The 16,479-nt window shown below is 37.8% G+C and overlaps 1 long non-coding RNA gene across 1 annotated transcript in view; it reads right to left on the bottom strand.

Annotated features, from left to right (window-relative positions):
• Positions 1 to 15,412, bottom strand: part of LOC119056655 (uncharacterized) — a 121,613-nt gene extending 106,201 nt beyond the window's left edge. Inside the window, exon 1 of the long non-coding RNA XR_008392555.1 lies at positions 15,367 to 15,412. This is a non-coding gene — a long non-coding RNA (uncharacterized LOC119056655). The remainder of the gene's footprint in view (positions 1 to 15,366) is intronic.
• Positions 15,413 to 16,479: the final 1,067 nt, after the last annotated feature.

The raw sequence follows: 16,479 nt of genomic DNA, 5'->3' as shown, positions 1-16,479 counted from the left end.
TTTTTTTTGATCCACTCATTTACTGATGGGCACTTAGGCTGTTTCCAGCCCTTGATTATTATATTTAACACATCAATGAGCATTGGGGTGCACAGGTTCTTAGGGTTGAACACCCCAGGATTAGTGTTTCAGGACTCTTAGGGTATAATCTCAGCAGTGGGATCATTGGATCAAAAGGCAGTTCCACGTTTAGTTTTTTGAGGAAACTCCGTAATGATCTCCATGGTGGCTACACCAGTCTGCATTCCCAACAACAGTGCACTAGTGTTCCCTTTTCTCTGCATCCTTGCCAGAACTAAGTGTTTGTTGATTTGTTAATGATGGCCACTGACTGTTATGAAGTGGTGTCTCACTGTGGTTTTAATTTGCATCTTTCTGACAGCTAGTGATGCTGAGCATTCTTTCAAATGTCCCTGGGCCCCTCCTTGGAGAAGTGTCTGTTCAGGTCCTTTGCCCATTTTTTAATTGGATTGTTTGTCTTGATGTTGAGCCATATGAGTTCTTTATATGTCTTGGAGACCAAACCTTTGTCCAAGGTATCATTGGCAAATATGTTTTCCCATACGGTTGGTTCCCTTTCTATTTTGCTGATGCTTTCTTTAGCCATGCAGAAGCTTTTTATTTGACGTAGTCCCATTTGTTTATTCTTTCCTTTATATGCCTTGCCCCAGGAGATATACAGGGGAAATATTGCTGAATGGAATATCTGAGATTTTCCTGCCTATGTTTTCCTCTAGGACTTTTATGGTGTTATGACTTATATTTAAGTCATTTATCCATCTTGAGTTTACTTTTGTGTATGGTGTAAGTTGGTGATCTGGTCTCATTTTATTATATGTACCTGTGCAAACCTCCCAACACCATTTGTTGAAGAGGCTATTTTTACTCCATTTTATGCTTCTGCCCGCTATGTCAAATATTAGTTGACCATAGACACATGGGTTTACTTCTGGACTCTCTATTCAGTTCCATTGATCTATGTGTCTGTCCTTTGGCCAATACCAGACTGTTTTGATTACAATGGCCTTATAATATAGTTTGACATCAGGTATTGTGATCTTTTTAAATTCTATCATAGATGATCCATTTTTTAAGGACAAAGTAAACCAAAGACAAGTTTAACCTTTCTTATTATTCTAGGACAGCAATTTTCAACCTTTCTTATCTCATGGCACATATAAACTAATTCCTAAAATTCTGCAGGACACCAAAATCTATATTACATTTTTAGCCAATTTGACAAAAAAAATTGATATAATTTTGATTCATTCACGCCACATGACTATTATTGTGTTGGCTGTTGTTATTTTTTAATTTGACAATATGGGGGGAAAATAGGCCAGTACCCCTGATTAAACAGTCAGGGATTGCATGTTTTAAAATTTTTTGTGATACACCAAATGAAAATCATTGCTCTAGGCCATCATGTATGACTTTAAAATGTTGTAATACAGCTCTGACATACAGAGGGCTGTTTGCCCCCTAAGCACATAGTTCAGACTACAATTTACTTTTTCATTTTGTATCTGATTTTGTGGACTTAAAATTGTTTTCTCCCTTTCTATAAGCTGCCATGCTATTCTTAGAGCAATATCTACTCCTTTCCACCTGTGCCTTCCAATATGTTAGCCAGGAAACCAGAAGCCTGAGCTAAAAAACTAAACTAGTCATGAGTGAGAGTGTATGACGGTTGCCAATGAATAAGGTACATGAGCTTCTTTATTTATGATATATTTCTGAATATACTTGATTCGCATCTCTAAATAGATGAGCTATTTCCATAGTGCAAAATACTCAATTAAGACAAAAATCTGTATTCATACCATGGCAATTTGAACTAGTTAACTGGTAGAAAACACTGGTCATAGAATAATATATTTAAAGTAAATTGAAGAATACTCAATAAATAGCATAGTTTTATTCCCTTTTGCCTTGCTTTTGTAATTCTAGTTTCTATTTCTAGAAGGTGATCATTCCAAAATCTAAATTCCCAGCCGGGTGTTCTTTATATTCATTGATTATTGGGAACTGGGGATCAGACCAACAAATATTATTTCACAAATATTTTGGTTTGCTTTTCTAAATTTGTTTGTCTCTATATTAGCAACAAGCACAATCGGGCTAGGGCAAAAGTGAGAGAGAAAGAAAATTCACTGCCAGAAAATACAGTAAATCCCAAAGATAAGATCCTCCTGGTGTCTAAGGACATGTATGACACAGCCAGGAAAAAGAAAGGGATGAAAATCTGGGAGAGAGAGGAAAAGCTCATGAGTAATGTTCACGGCCACATACCTGAAATAACAATATAGGCGACACTGGTCAGTAGGTTGAAGCTCATAACAGAATGAATGACGATGCCACCAATGTTTCTGCAGCAACATGCTACGGACCATGGAGAGGACCTGGGTTTTACTAAATACCTTCCCTGATATGAAGTTCTTAAGCAGTTTCCCAGATACACTATGTAGGCTTCATCGTGAAGACTTTTTAATCTAAACTAGAAATGTTTTTTGAATTTTGAAAACAAACTTTTCCTCCCCCAGAACACCCATTTCTCCTAAATGCCTTAATGGTTTCCAAAGTGTAAATGGGAATCACCTAGAAGCTAGCTGGGATGATAGATTAGATTTTAAATTGTGGGTTACATATAACAGTAATTCCCACAATGCATCATATAATCCTTCCGACGTCAACAGAGTTTGTAGATGAAAAATGCATATACAAATATTGTGTGCCCTGCCTGGTGTGGCTCAGTGGATTGAGTGCCAGCCTGTGAACCAAAGAATCGCTGGTTTAATTCCCAGCCAGAGCACATGCCTGGGTTGTGGGCAAGCCCCTGGTAAGGGGTACAGGAGAGGCAACCACACATTGATGTTTCTCTTCTTCTCTTTTGCTCTTCATTCCTCTCTTTCTAAAGATAAATGAATAAAATTATTTTTAAAAAATATTGTGTAACTTTTCTCTCATAGGCCTCTAGATCATCAGTAGAAGACAACCATGGCCAGTCAGGACTAGGACCTCACAGACTCTAGTCACAGCTCTAACTAAACAACTAGATGAATCACTACCTAAACCTTTGCTACCCAAAGTGTGGTCTGTGGATCAGCACTACTGACACCACCTGGGTGCCTGTTAGAAGTAATGAATTTCAGGCCCCATTTCACATACTGAGTCAGTACCTGTACTTTTAGCAAGATCCCCACGTAATTCTTATGTTCATTAAACATAATGTTCTTATGAACATTAAAATTTGAAAAGCACAAGCTAACAAATAAATATACAATATAGAATGTGTTTCTATCCTCCATGTACTGTTCTAAAAGCTTATATACATTTACTTAATGAATGCATACAATAAAGTCAAGAAGTAGGTATAAAGACCGCAGTTTTATAGATGCAAACAGTAATGTAGTTTCACTAATATTATATGAGAGAAGTTAAAAATGGTATTTATGAGTGGAAACTGGTTTCCCTTCTGACATTCCTCTAGTGGGCACATAATGGTTCTTCGGGCAATTTCTGTGGACAGCCGTAGTAATTGTGACATTCTTCCCCCATAACATTCTATTTTTGGTAAAGAAGCAATTGATAGAGGCACCAGGCCAGACACTCATCCCAGAATTATAGAATGGGACACTTTTTTGAAAATTTCAAGCTTCACAAAGAGCCAATAAATTTGCCATTTCAGTTTTTCTTTCCTATCAAGGTGTGCCTTACCTTAAAATTTGGGGTCACCATAGGGGAAACCTATATTTTTCAATTAGTCTTAACATTCCTTAAAAAATTAATTTTGTATTACTGACCATATTGAATAAGTAGAAGTTTGGGTTTCTTATATGTTATTTCTGATAAGGGTCCAAAATTAAAATAATTTCAGGAATAAAATCAAAATAAACCTTGTGACTCCAGCATGAAGAAGGAAGGAAGGAGGGAAGGGAGGGAGGGATGGAGGGAGGGAGGAAAACAGAGGGTAAGGGAAGGAGAAAGAGAGAGAAACATCAATGTGTGGTTGCTTCTCACATGCCCCCGCTGGGGCCCTGTGCCCTGACTGGGGATCAAACCAGGGACACTTTGGTTCACAGGCTGACGCTCAATCCACTGAGCCACACTAGCCAAGACATGTCAAATCATTTTGATTAATGAACAACAAAAGATATAAACGCTCAGCAATTTCCTCAGTTATCTTTAAGGTACTATTTAGATAATATATAGATAATATTAGATAATATAGATAAACATTTTATCTATTGTTGTAAAGCAACCATGAGGTATATGTATTAAGATTTAACACAAAATATTTTATATTTTAATGTTTTATAGCAATCTTTAAATGAAGAGTTTTCTTCATGCGATAATAATTTCTAGATTTGTAGCAAAAAAATAAATCTTCATTTTCATTTTGTCCCCATTAGAACTTTTGAACAAAATGCTAAGCATTAACCATGATTATTGCTGACATCTTTTTATCAGTGATCTCCTAAGGTTTTAATGCAAAACCCTGAAGACTACACTCAGGTTATCATTAAATTAGGAAGGCTGGTTTCCCTCTGTGTTTACTGACCAGAGCACACAGTTCTGAACTTCCAAGTGCATGCCTGGCTAAGCAGTCATGCTCGGTCTTCACAAGTTATCTTTTCTTTCATCGTCTTCCCTTTAATCCCAATGATTTCTTTGATTCTTACTTTCATATCAATATCCTTTACCTGGGAAAGTGAAAAGTGATAACACTTGTTTCAAATTAATTTCTTACTTTTCGCTTAGTGCTGTGTGTCTAAAGAAGCAAAACTTATTGAATCAAGTTTAATGACATAATAAATTCTACCTTTCTGACAATACTATGGTTTAATTCATCAGTGCACTAAGTTTTTGCCTTCAGCATCTGATAGGTCATTAGTCTGTATGTGATCCAGTAGCCAGACTCCTCAGAGTCTAAACTCCATCAGCAAGCACCAAATCGGTTGTTTCTGAAATATGACTGGTGGGTCAAGTGTCCTGAAAAAGAGTGCCTTGGGCATCCCAAACAGAGACTAGGGCATGACAGGCAACACACTACAACAGAATTTGATGCTGGCACTCACTGAAGACTTCACTCATTCTAACTCATTAAACAACTGTTCTCCAAATGATGTGACTTCTACTTTTGATGTTTCTAGCCAGTGGGTCATGCAATGAAATCAGTTGCTATGTGCCAATGGGCTTAACGAACATACTGTGTCACTGACTTGAACATATTCTAATCGTGTTCTACCCCAAGAATCTTTATCTAATATCATAAGACAGTCTATGGAATCTGTCGACCTTGACCACAACAGGCAGGTTACCACACATTGGCCCCACATGTGAAATGCACTCTCTGCTGGGCCATCTAGTCCCTTTTCTTTGTGATCATCTGCAAGTGCTCAAAAATAGAGATAGAGATACTGTTAACATTTTTCCAAAATGTCCCATATGATTTGGTGAAACCATTTTTCTATCCTATTGTTTGTAGCTGAAACAGCCAACTTATAAATTTTACTGTAGTTCTGCTATGGTGCTACATTCATTTAGTCATTCAGTCAATGTTAGATACTGGGAATGAAGTTTGCAGTTCCTGTCAAGAGTAATACAGGCCATCTTTGATAAGGTAGATAGATAGGTTCTGTGGCCTACATCACCATAATAAACATCATCACCATCCTATGTTTATCACATCCTAAAGGTTTATCACAAAACACACAAGACTAGATACTAAATATAATTGAGACCTGACGCTATGTTTGGGGAAATAGAAAAACTTCCTATGCCTCCCCCTAAAATGGGATTTTCAGTGTGTTATAAAAAGCATGTTGTTTCACTTCACCATAGTGTCACCATCCTAGAGGAACTTGGGAGAAAGACTAGACCTGATTGTTGAACCGCACAACTTAATAACTTAAAGGCCAGCATCTAAAATTGCTGTTCATTCATCACCCTTATGAGCAGAGGAGTACGAAGGGCCATGCTAGCAGGAACAAAACAGAGGGCTTGGGTTCTAAACAAAAGGTGATTGTTGAGAGGAAGGAGAAAGAGACACAGGGAGTCTGAAAGACAAGCGAGTAGAGATAGGAGCAGGAGGGCAGAGGAAGCAAGAAAGGAAGAGCAAAAGGAGAAGAGAAATTAAAGAGTGGGCGGGAGGAAGAACAAGTGAGAAGAGCATTAAACTACAGTACATGTGCCTAAATCCATAAAATTAACATATTTAAAATAATCCAGTGTTTCCTCATTGAGAGAACAAGAGGCTGGATCAAGTTATAGGGCCTCGGACATGTGAAAGCCAAGTATCTTATTGTGGTAGGCAGCCTCCAAAATGGCTCCTGCCGCCTACTATTCATATCCTTGTATAATCCCCTCCCACTGAGTTTGTGTTGAAACTTGTGACTCACTTCTAACCAACAGAACACAGCAAAAGTGAAGGGATGTTTATCCTAAGATTATTACCCAAAGGGCCTGGCTTCCATCTTGCTGGCCCTTCCTTGCTCTCTCTCGTTTGCTCATTCTGAGGGATATCAGTTGTCACACTGTGAGGTGCCCTGTGAAAAGGGCCATGTGACAAAAAAACTGTGGGAGGCCTCCGGCCAACAACTACTGAGGAAATGGGGTCCTCAGTCCAAAAGCTCACCAGGAACTGAAGCCTGCCAAGAACCACCTAAGTGAGCTCAGACCCTAATCCTCCCTGAACCAATCTTTAGATGAGATCACAGCCCTGGCCAACGGGATGATTGTAGCTTTGAGAAGTCTTTGAGACAGAAGCACTTAAGCAACCCTCAAATCCAGACACACAGAAACTGTGAAATATAAATGTTTGTTGTTTTAAACTGCTAAGTTTTAGGATAATTTGTTAGACATCAATGTTTAAGTAATGCACACATTAAATACAAATTTGACCATTTTGCTCAAGATTAAATCTAGGTTAGCAGGTGGATCACTAAGTTAGTCCTAACAGATTGAATAACTGAACCGTGAGGGCCCAGCCTATGATAAACATAAGAACCTGCTTTAAATTAACAAATCTTGCTCATGTTTCCCAGTCACCCAGGTTTGAGTGCCAACCATGGCCCAGGTATTAATGAACTGTGAGATACTGGCCAAGGCTTTTAACCCCTCTGGGATAGGATCTTCTTGCATAGAAAATGGGGCTAATAATTATCCCTGCTCGTCACGCCTGTCATGAGATTGACTTGAGGTCATCTAACTGAAACTCCTTAGGAAACTCTGAAGTTAGTCATAATGTAAGTACTTAGGAGGCTGCTCCAGCCTCACTCATGAGATTTCTCTGGGCTAATCGCATTTTAAATATTTGCAACTTTTAAGAAAGTATTTCCTCTTTTTTATGAGGCAAAAGATATTATCTCAATACTTCTTAAGTTTTGCCACAACTGAAAATATCTCAAGTTTTTATTTTGTTTTTCCAAATCTAAGGCCTTATTCTATCACCTGTCTTAAGACAGGTCATTTCTTGTTCACTGAAAATTTAGTTTAAAAATTCCAGGAATTTTCTTTAAAGGTGTACAGTTTCGGTGACTTTCCCTAGAAACAGAGACTAAGATGGGCATTCTTATTTCCAACTGATTTTCTGTAGGAGTGTTTGAAGGAGGAGAGGGAGGAGAAGAGGAGAACTCTAGGCAGGAATGTGGGCTCAGATGGAGACCACCTTCTGTTGATCCTACGGGGAGGCTCCGGAGTACGAGTCACAGCTGGAAGCATTAGGTCCACTTTAAGGCAAAGAGGCTGGTCTTTACAAGCTTCCTCCCTTCCCAGCCAGTCAGTGGGTACAGGACAATTCTCCAAAGGAGCGGAGGCACCTCTGAGTCTACCGCCCACACTCGAAGCAGCTGGGGAGCATGTACCAGCCACTGAAGGGATGTAGGCAGGGTACCAACAGCATCCACTACAGGGTATACATATCACATGCTGTCTCATTGCATTTTATCATTATTTCTGCAAACAGGTCCTAATGTGCTCAACTGTTTCAACATTTGGTCACTTTTTCAACAGCCCAGTTAAATGAGCTAGCAGAAAGAGTAGCAGTGTGGAAAAATAAAGATTTGTCTCTAATTAGAGTTGTACAACTCAACTAAAGTCGGATAACAAAAGAAAGGGGATCATTAGGAGACATTTTTCCTTTGCTGAGATGAGGAGGGTAGCTGGGAAGAAAGGGTTCTGGAACAAACCCAAGTGGAAGAGGAATGGGGGGAGATGAAAAAGGAGAAGGGGGAGAGTGTGGAGAAGTCATGAGCTCAGGTCGCTGAAACCAGCAGAAGCGACAGAAGTCCAAGCCAGTATCCAAGAGGAAAGGGTAGGGAAGGGCAGGGGAGGAGAAGGGAAGGAATGATTTGTATTTCAAAGATGAGGATATATCTGAACAGTTTAGAACCAAAACTGTCTCTCCTGCCCAAGCAGACCTCTGATGTTCCTGTCAAGTTTTCCCCTGTCTCTCAAATCTGACGTGGCCCACTTTTTTCCTTATAAATTGTTTACATTTGAAAAGTGCAATCATGAAACCAAAGATGGTAAAACTTCTGTTTATCCGATGGCTATTACTCACACTTCAGCGGAAGCTTCCTAAAATATTATTGCTCTTGGTTACACAGGGAGGGGTGGCATTTATTGGAAAATGTATTTTGACATAAGTTGCCTAGAAAAAAGTCTGCAGCTTCAGAATGCATGAGAGCCTTTACAGAGGAACTAAAACAGAAATGTGAAGTCTGGGGTTTATACAGTCTCCGGGCTGCACAAGATCCCACCTCCCCCGCTCCCGGAATGGATGACCGACCACTGACAGCATTACAGTGGCACTGCTATTTCAACCGGAATGCAGTCTCTTTCCATCATTCTCAAACACAGGTTACCACTTTTTAAAACTGCTTCAGCTGAGGAATGTTTATGTATGATAAAACTAAAATGTAAACATGGGTTTAAGGTGATTGCCCCGCTTACTTTATATAACAAAATAACTGCTGCTTTTCCAACTTATATTGAAACAGTATGTTAGTTCTGTTCCGACAGTACATAAAGATACTGGTTTTCCTGGACATATAAGCAAAGTCTTTTTATGAGCTCATAAAGGCTAGACATGAGAATATTTAAGTAGTGGGTAATTCATGGAACAATATCTTTAGTTATTCAGCTAACAGAGAGGGCAACCACAATTTATTCTTCTTAGATCTCTTCCTCCCATTTTTTTAAATTCTTAGAAGGCAAAAGGTATTGAGAAAAGACCTACATACATTTTTTTATTATTATTGAACTATCAAAGACGTGCTCTCTTGTGGGACTCCCTTCACTTCTGAGTTCTATATATGTTCACCCACTTCAGAGAAGATGGTGAAATGAACCCAAAATGCCAACTTACTATTTGCATTATAAATAGAGGCACAAAAGGGTATTTTGAAACTTTTGGTTGATCTAGCATATCAAAGATTTCTTTTTAAGCTACTTCAGTGCCTGCATTGAAGTAAACTGAAAGCAATAGCTTAAAAGTGGCAAAAAAAAAAAAAGGAAAAAAGTCATAAAAATAACCCAGCTTATTTCCATGGAAATCTTCAGTTTACTCTCCACCCTCCCCCTCCCCCTCCGAATTACTTCTCTTTCTTACTCTCTATGCGCAGGACTCAAGCAAGGAAGAAATTTGGTATTTTTTAAATTCAAGTGTTAAACTAGTTCTCACTGGAGTGCAATCCATTTTCCTTGCCTTGTTAAATTTGCACTCCAACTTCCTGCAGAGAGCTTAACTCTCCTCTTTTATTATCTTGAGCTAATTATCAATACTCAGTTTTGACTCTATTCATGCATTTTGCAATGTCTCCCATTTTCCTTTACTTCATAAAGCACCAAACCAGTCATTACAGTGTTTACCTGACAGACAATATAAGCGATGCTAATGAAATCTCAGTAAGAAATTTCCCTGTCTTCATCGCCACAGTTTTCCTAACTTCCACCTGGGCCTTCACAGGCCCGTGGTTTTGTTTTCTGCTCTCCAAATGGAGGTCAGGCCTCCCTAAGAATCATGGGAAAGTTGAACCGGGCTGCAGAGAAGTGGTATTTTAATTATAGCAAACAGCCATTGAACATGGGGGACGCCTCCGTGGGCTCCTGCCAGCTATAGCCCCGGGAAGAAGGCAAAGGTTGCTGTGTGGCCCTGGCAGTGCCTGGGGAACGAATTGCACTTCTCCTTTTCAGCATTATCTTGAGGCAGTTGAGCTGTAAAGGCCGAGAACTCATCATTGCTCAGAGGATTGAGAAATGTTCAATTCAGTGCACGGAATATGAAATCCTATTATCAAAACATTAGGGGGATGGCAACATTGGCCACTACATTTTTAGAAGTAAAATATGCACTATTACTGAATTCGTTCAGTAAGTTATCTCTAAAATGAAAAATTTATGCCGATATTTGACCATTTTCTCATTTCCAAGAATATTTTAACCATGAGAGGCAGATAGGGTATCTATTTTATAGTATAAGAATATTGAGACTAAATTAATATCTGACTTATGTATACCTATATTATGGAGCTCCTAAAACCTGCAAAAATTTGATTTTTTCACACTTTATCATACTTTATACTGATAGGAAAATAATTCATCTGGGAACAGGTATCAGTCTCTCTGTTCTGATTTTTGTTTAAAGTAGCAAAGCTTCCCAGATATAAGAAGTTGAAGACACAGAACTCTGGGTATAATTCCACCATCATTTCAGTGTTGTACTTTGAAAATAAATACAAACTGGCCCTCAACCCTCTGAACAACCATCCCTCCACACACTCTATCATCCAAAAAGCCAGTAAGAAAAGAAAAGAGATATCACCACAGATCTAGTAAAATACTATCAAGATTAAACTGTGGATACCACTGATGGAGGGAAATGCTAGCATTGCCATTCAACAATGTGGAGCTTATTAGACCAGAGGTACATCTGTCTTTAATTAGGTTAGGAAATACAGTATGTAATCATTTCAGCTTCACAACAAAATTCATTGTTTTAGGGTGGTTAGATTCTTGATTTGCATTTGACAAGCTACTGTCTAATGCAAAATTTGCCTCCAAGTTAAGCCTAGAATATTTAGCTATCTGTCAAATTCTTTCAGTATTGTTTTTAACAAATCAGACTATTAAAAAAACATTCATATGTCACTAAGTTAGGTATCACATCTAGCTAAATTCAAACCATACTATGAACTTCAACTGTGAGTTCTGAAAGTATTTATTCATTGCCTATCAATTTACCAGCCTTTCTCAGGTGCAAGTTTATACAAAGTCATAGATATTGATGATTTCTTGGGTCTGCATAAAACTTCAAATATATTTTGCAATGACACAATCTAGAGGAAAACTTTAGTAATGTTCTATTATTGCCACATATTCCCGCGCTTGTGTTAGAAACACCTCAATATCTTTCTCTTTCTGACACCACGTCCTACCTACTTCCTCCAGAGTTATTAGGTTCAAGGCCATGTTCCAATGACCTCTGCCATACTTCACTAAGTGTCTTTCCAACGTCAGCACTAAGTCTTCCTGAAAACACATCTCCCTTCAGGTGTCCATCTGAATTTCTCAAGGGAAGTCTGCCTGACAGTAATAAGGAAACGAACAAAAATTCGTAGTATACAAAGGAGGCTAGAACCACCATATCTGAAAATCTCTGTTCTGGTCTCAACCCCAGTTGGCATTTCTGGAAACCGTGCATCTCACGGAGGTTATAAACCATGTTGAATACTTGAGGACTTCCTGCTGGTCCTTAAGAAATAATTTTCACAAGGTACGATAGTAGGACTTGATCGACACTATTAAGTTGTATTTGTTTAAACAGTTCAATTGATTTAAAGGGGGGGGAAAAGTCCACTGACAGTTTTAAAAGCAATTTTTTTTAAATGTGGTAAGCTTTCAGTTTTTCAGGACAATAAAGTGTCTCAGAAGTTATCTCTATTGCCAGGATTTGAAATTTAAAAATATATAGGTTTCTATAAATGGACATTTTATTTAATCTCTTCACTGCCATAAGGCTGAGATATTTCTAAATAGAATAAAAATATTTTAATTTTCCTTTTGGGAAGAATTTAATCAGACTTCCTAATCATTACAATTTAAAAGTTTAGTTATTATAATTTCTTAATATCCCATATAAATCAGAAGTCAAAATGTCACTTATCATTCTTTATATTTAAACAATTTTAATTAGTAAACACAAAACTATTGGAAATAGCTATAATTTTATAGATTTAGACATGATAGAAGAAAAACACTTATAGACAAAGTAGATCTTTTTCTATAAAAGTTTCCATCCTTTCACTCAGAAAAAACACGTGTTATGGATGGAGGTATTCAATTAGACAAACAGTGACAAGTACTAAGTCCTGTGAAATCCAGTTAAGATCAGTTTGATGCTTAACGATACTTAACATCTTATTTTTCCTTTCTAAACCTGTCTGAAAAAAATTCCAAATTTAATTTAATCTCTGCCATGGCACCAAATATGTCAGAAGGCAATAAAGTCAAGGACAGTCCAGGTTGCAAAAACTGCTGCTTTCAGCGTGCCTGGTAAAAATGACAGCCCTCCCCTGTCAGGTTCTGATACACCGGAGTGGGTTTTCCTGTTATTCTGAAGCATGCCTTTCTTCCCATATTAACAATAAAAGTTGGGTGCACTATCTGACTGCAGAAGTTCCTTCCTGAGCACAAGTGTCTCTTATCTGTTGAGAAATTCTGACACCAGGTAGATAACTGTTTATATCCAAAGCATCTCTCTTAGGCATATAACTGAGTGTTTTAAGAACCTACATGAACAAGCAAGTTCTCTTTGCAAATATACAAAACACTGAGAATATCGGGCACCTTTTTTCTGGAGAGACTATTATTCATTTCTGCGATGTGTCGTTCTACAACGCATACAACCCCGTCATACATCCATGTTCAAAAGCTCTCTGACAATTGTCTGTCCCCACCTAACCTCTGGATGGTTGGCCTCTGCTCAGTTTCTACCATCTAGTCAAGAAAGACAAAGAGTGATTGCTATTTCCTATTCTTACCTCCTTTCACGTCTCTTTCACAGAAGGGCCGTGCTAAGAAAAAGAAAACCCTTACAAACTAGGTAAGTTCTCTTTGCTGTTTCCTTTCATCTCTCAGCCAGGGTTAAAAGTTGGCACACACCACTGGCCTACACCCAAATCCCTTTGCTGTGTCTTACCATCTTTCTCGCCACCACTCTGCTCCTACTCCTGGAAAAGGGTCGGTCAGATAAAATAACTTTGGTTCCTTCGCTAAGTCACTACTGATCTGTTCTTCCAGGGAACTAGATATCCTATTGAAGTTTAAATATACAAGTCACCAGATGGAACCTCAGTAGCCCATATCTTATTTATTAAACACTAACTATGTGCTGGACATTCTGTTAAGATTACGAACATAGATAAGAGACTTCTTCCCCTCCAGGTGCTTAGAGCTCCATTAGGTCAGCAGATACAAACAGCATGGCACATGCAATAAGAGGGATAGGTACAGGATGTACTAGCAAAACAGGAGAAAAGTCATGTTCACACAGCTTTATGGAAAAGAATAGGTGCAGAGGTAATTCTAAACACCCAAAAATACACACATCAGAAGCCCTGGAAACAATTTCAGTTTCTCCCCTTAGAGTATAATGTTAGCTGTGGCTTTGTTGTATATGACCTTCCTTATGTTGAGATATGTTCCCTCTAGTCCCACTTTGCTAAGAGTTTTTGTCACAAATGGGTCCATTTGCTGAATTTTGTCAAATGCTTTTTCTTCACCTGTTGATATAACCATGTGATTTTTTATCCTTTATTTTGTTGATGTGGTGTATCATATTAATTGATTTGCAGATATTGTACCAACCTTGCATCCCAGGAATAATTCCCACTTGATCATGGCATACAGTCTTTTTAATGTGCTGCTAGATCCAGTTTGTTAATTAGCTTATAACTTTTCTTTCTTTATAAAGTATTTATCTAGTTTTGGAATTACAATAATGACGGCCTCATAAAATGAGCTTGGTCATCTTCCCTCCTCTTGAATTTTGTGGAATAGCTTGAGAAGGGCAGGTGTTAATTCTTCTTTAAATGTTTCATAAAATTCACCTGTGAGGCCATCCAGTCCAGGACTTCAATATGTTGGAAATTTTTTAATGACTGCTTCTATTTCATTTGTTGTAATTGGTCTGTTCAGATCTTTCTGTTTCCTCTTCATTCAGTTTTGGAAGAATGTATGTTTCTAGGAATGTACCCATTTATTCCAGATTGTCCAATTTGTTGGCATATAGTTGTTCATAATATATTCTTACAATTCTTTGTATTTCTCTGGTGTCAGTTGTTATTTCTTCTCTTTCATTTCTGATTATATTTATTTGGGTCTTCTCTTTTCTCTTGAGAAGAAGAGTCTGATTATAGGTTTATTAATCTTGTTTATATTTTCAAAGACCCAGCTCTTGTTTTCATTGATCTTTTGTGTTGTTTCTCTAGACTCTCTTTTGTTTATTTCCACTCTGACCTTTGTTATTTCCTTTCTTCTACTCACTTTGGGCTTTGTTTGTTGTTCTTTTTCTGGTTCCTATAGATGTAAGGTTAGGTTGTTTAGTAACATGTTATTTAGCCTACATATCTTTGTGTGTTTTTCACCTGTTTTTTCTTGTGATTGATTTTTAATTTCATACCATTGTGACAGAGACTATGCTCAATATGATTTCAATCTTCTTGAATTTATTGAGACTTCTTTTGTGTCCTACCTTGTGGTCTGTCCTAGGAAATGTTCTATATGTGCTTGAAAAGAATGTATATTCTGCCTCTTTGTGTTGAAATGCTCTGAAAGTAGTTAAATCTATCAGGTCTAGTGTGTAATTTAAGGCTGATGTTTCCTTGTTGCTTTTCTGCCTGGAAAAATCTGTTCACTGATGTCAATGGGGCGTTAACATCCCCTACTATGACTGTACTACTGTCCGTCTCTCCCTTTATGTCCATCAAGATTTGCTTTATACATCTAGGCACTTCTATGTTGAGTGCATAAATATTTGCAAAGGTTATATTGAAAGAATATATGCATTCTCGTGTTCACTGCAGCATGATTTACAATAGTCAAGCTACGGAAGCAACCCAAATGCCCATCAACAGAAGAGAGGATAAAAAAGCCCAAACTATGGTACATATATACAATGGAATATTATTCGGCTGCAGAAAAGAATGAAATCTTACCCTTTCCAACAGAATGGATGGACTTAGAGAGTATTATGCTAAGTGAAATAAGTCATTCATAGAAAGACAGATATATGATTTCACTTATATGTGGGGCCTAAGGAACAATATAAACTAACAAGCAAAACAGAAACAGACTCATACATACAGATAGAAGACCAATGGTTGCCAGATGGAAGGGCCCTTGGATATCTGGAAGAAAAGGGTGAAAGAGATTAAGAAGTACACATTGGTATTTATAAAATAATTATTGAGATGTGAAGTACAGCATTGGAAAGATAGTCAATTATATTATAATATCACATATGTTGCAAGGTGGGTACTGGAAATATCAGGGGGCATATTTTATAAAGTATACAATTGTCTAACTATTATGCTGTATACCTAAAACTAATCCAAAATTATATGACATGTAAACTGTATAAAAAAGAATTTTAAATTTTTTAAAAAGGCCTAGACTATACTAGTGGGCTGACATTTTTATTTCTCTGTGTATTACACTTAGGATTTATTCCAAAAAAAACACTGTACTTAGGCACTGCTAGCTCCACCTACTGAGTCTGTTTCTCATGTGCCCTCTTTTCTCCAAACCCACTGCCTCAGTCCACGGCCTCAGCATCTGCCTGGACTATGAATCACATTTCCCTAGGTACTTCAATTGATCTTCTCTGGCCTCCCAACTGTTAGCATATTGAGCTCGCTGAAATATAAATCCACAACTCACCTGGTGGATTGGAGTAAGGGCCTGAGAAAGACAACCTAAAGAAAGGACTCAACATGGTATAAAAACAGTAAGCAAAGAAAAGCAAGAAGGGCCTTCTCGAGGAAGGACCAGCCCAAGCACAATCATGGAAGTGAGATTAAGTGTGGTGTGAGCAGGAAAAAATTCTCAAGTTCTGGCATTTGCATAAGGATAGACTCCGATTTGAATAATCTAAAGCTAGTGCAAGAGATATTTTTAGTCAAGTTTTGGGAAGGTATTTAGTTGGCCTTCCTAAAGCAGCAACTTTCTGTTTTGAGAATGAAACCAGCCCTAACTTCAGAATTTCTTTTCTGCTCTCAAAGACTTCTCCAAAGTATGTTCTTTGTCTTCTTTAGAATGCAACATACCTGGAGACCTTTCTCTAACTTTTCCTACTCCACGCATCCCATCATATTTAATTGCTTCATATAATTATGGTTATTTTTCTATCATTCTAAATTATTACCTCTTTTTCCCTACAGCACTTTGGAGGTAGGAAACCTGAATTTAGTTTCTTTC

Source organism: Artibeus jamaicensis, unplaced genomic scaffold (genome assembly GCF_021234435.1).
Source record: "Artibeus jamaicensis isolate MK-2021 breed Jamaican fruit bat unplaced genomic scaffold, CSHL_Jam_final contig_603, whole genome shotgun sequence".
Lineage (NCBI taxonomy): Eukaryota > Metazoa > Chordata > Mammalia > Chiroptera > Phyllostomidae > Artibeus > Artibeus jamaicensis.
The sequence above is the reverse complement of the archived record's forward strand: the minus strand, read 5'-3'. Positions and strand labels throughout refer to the sequence as shown.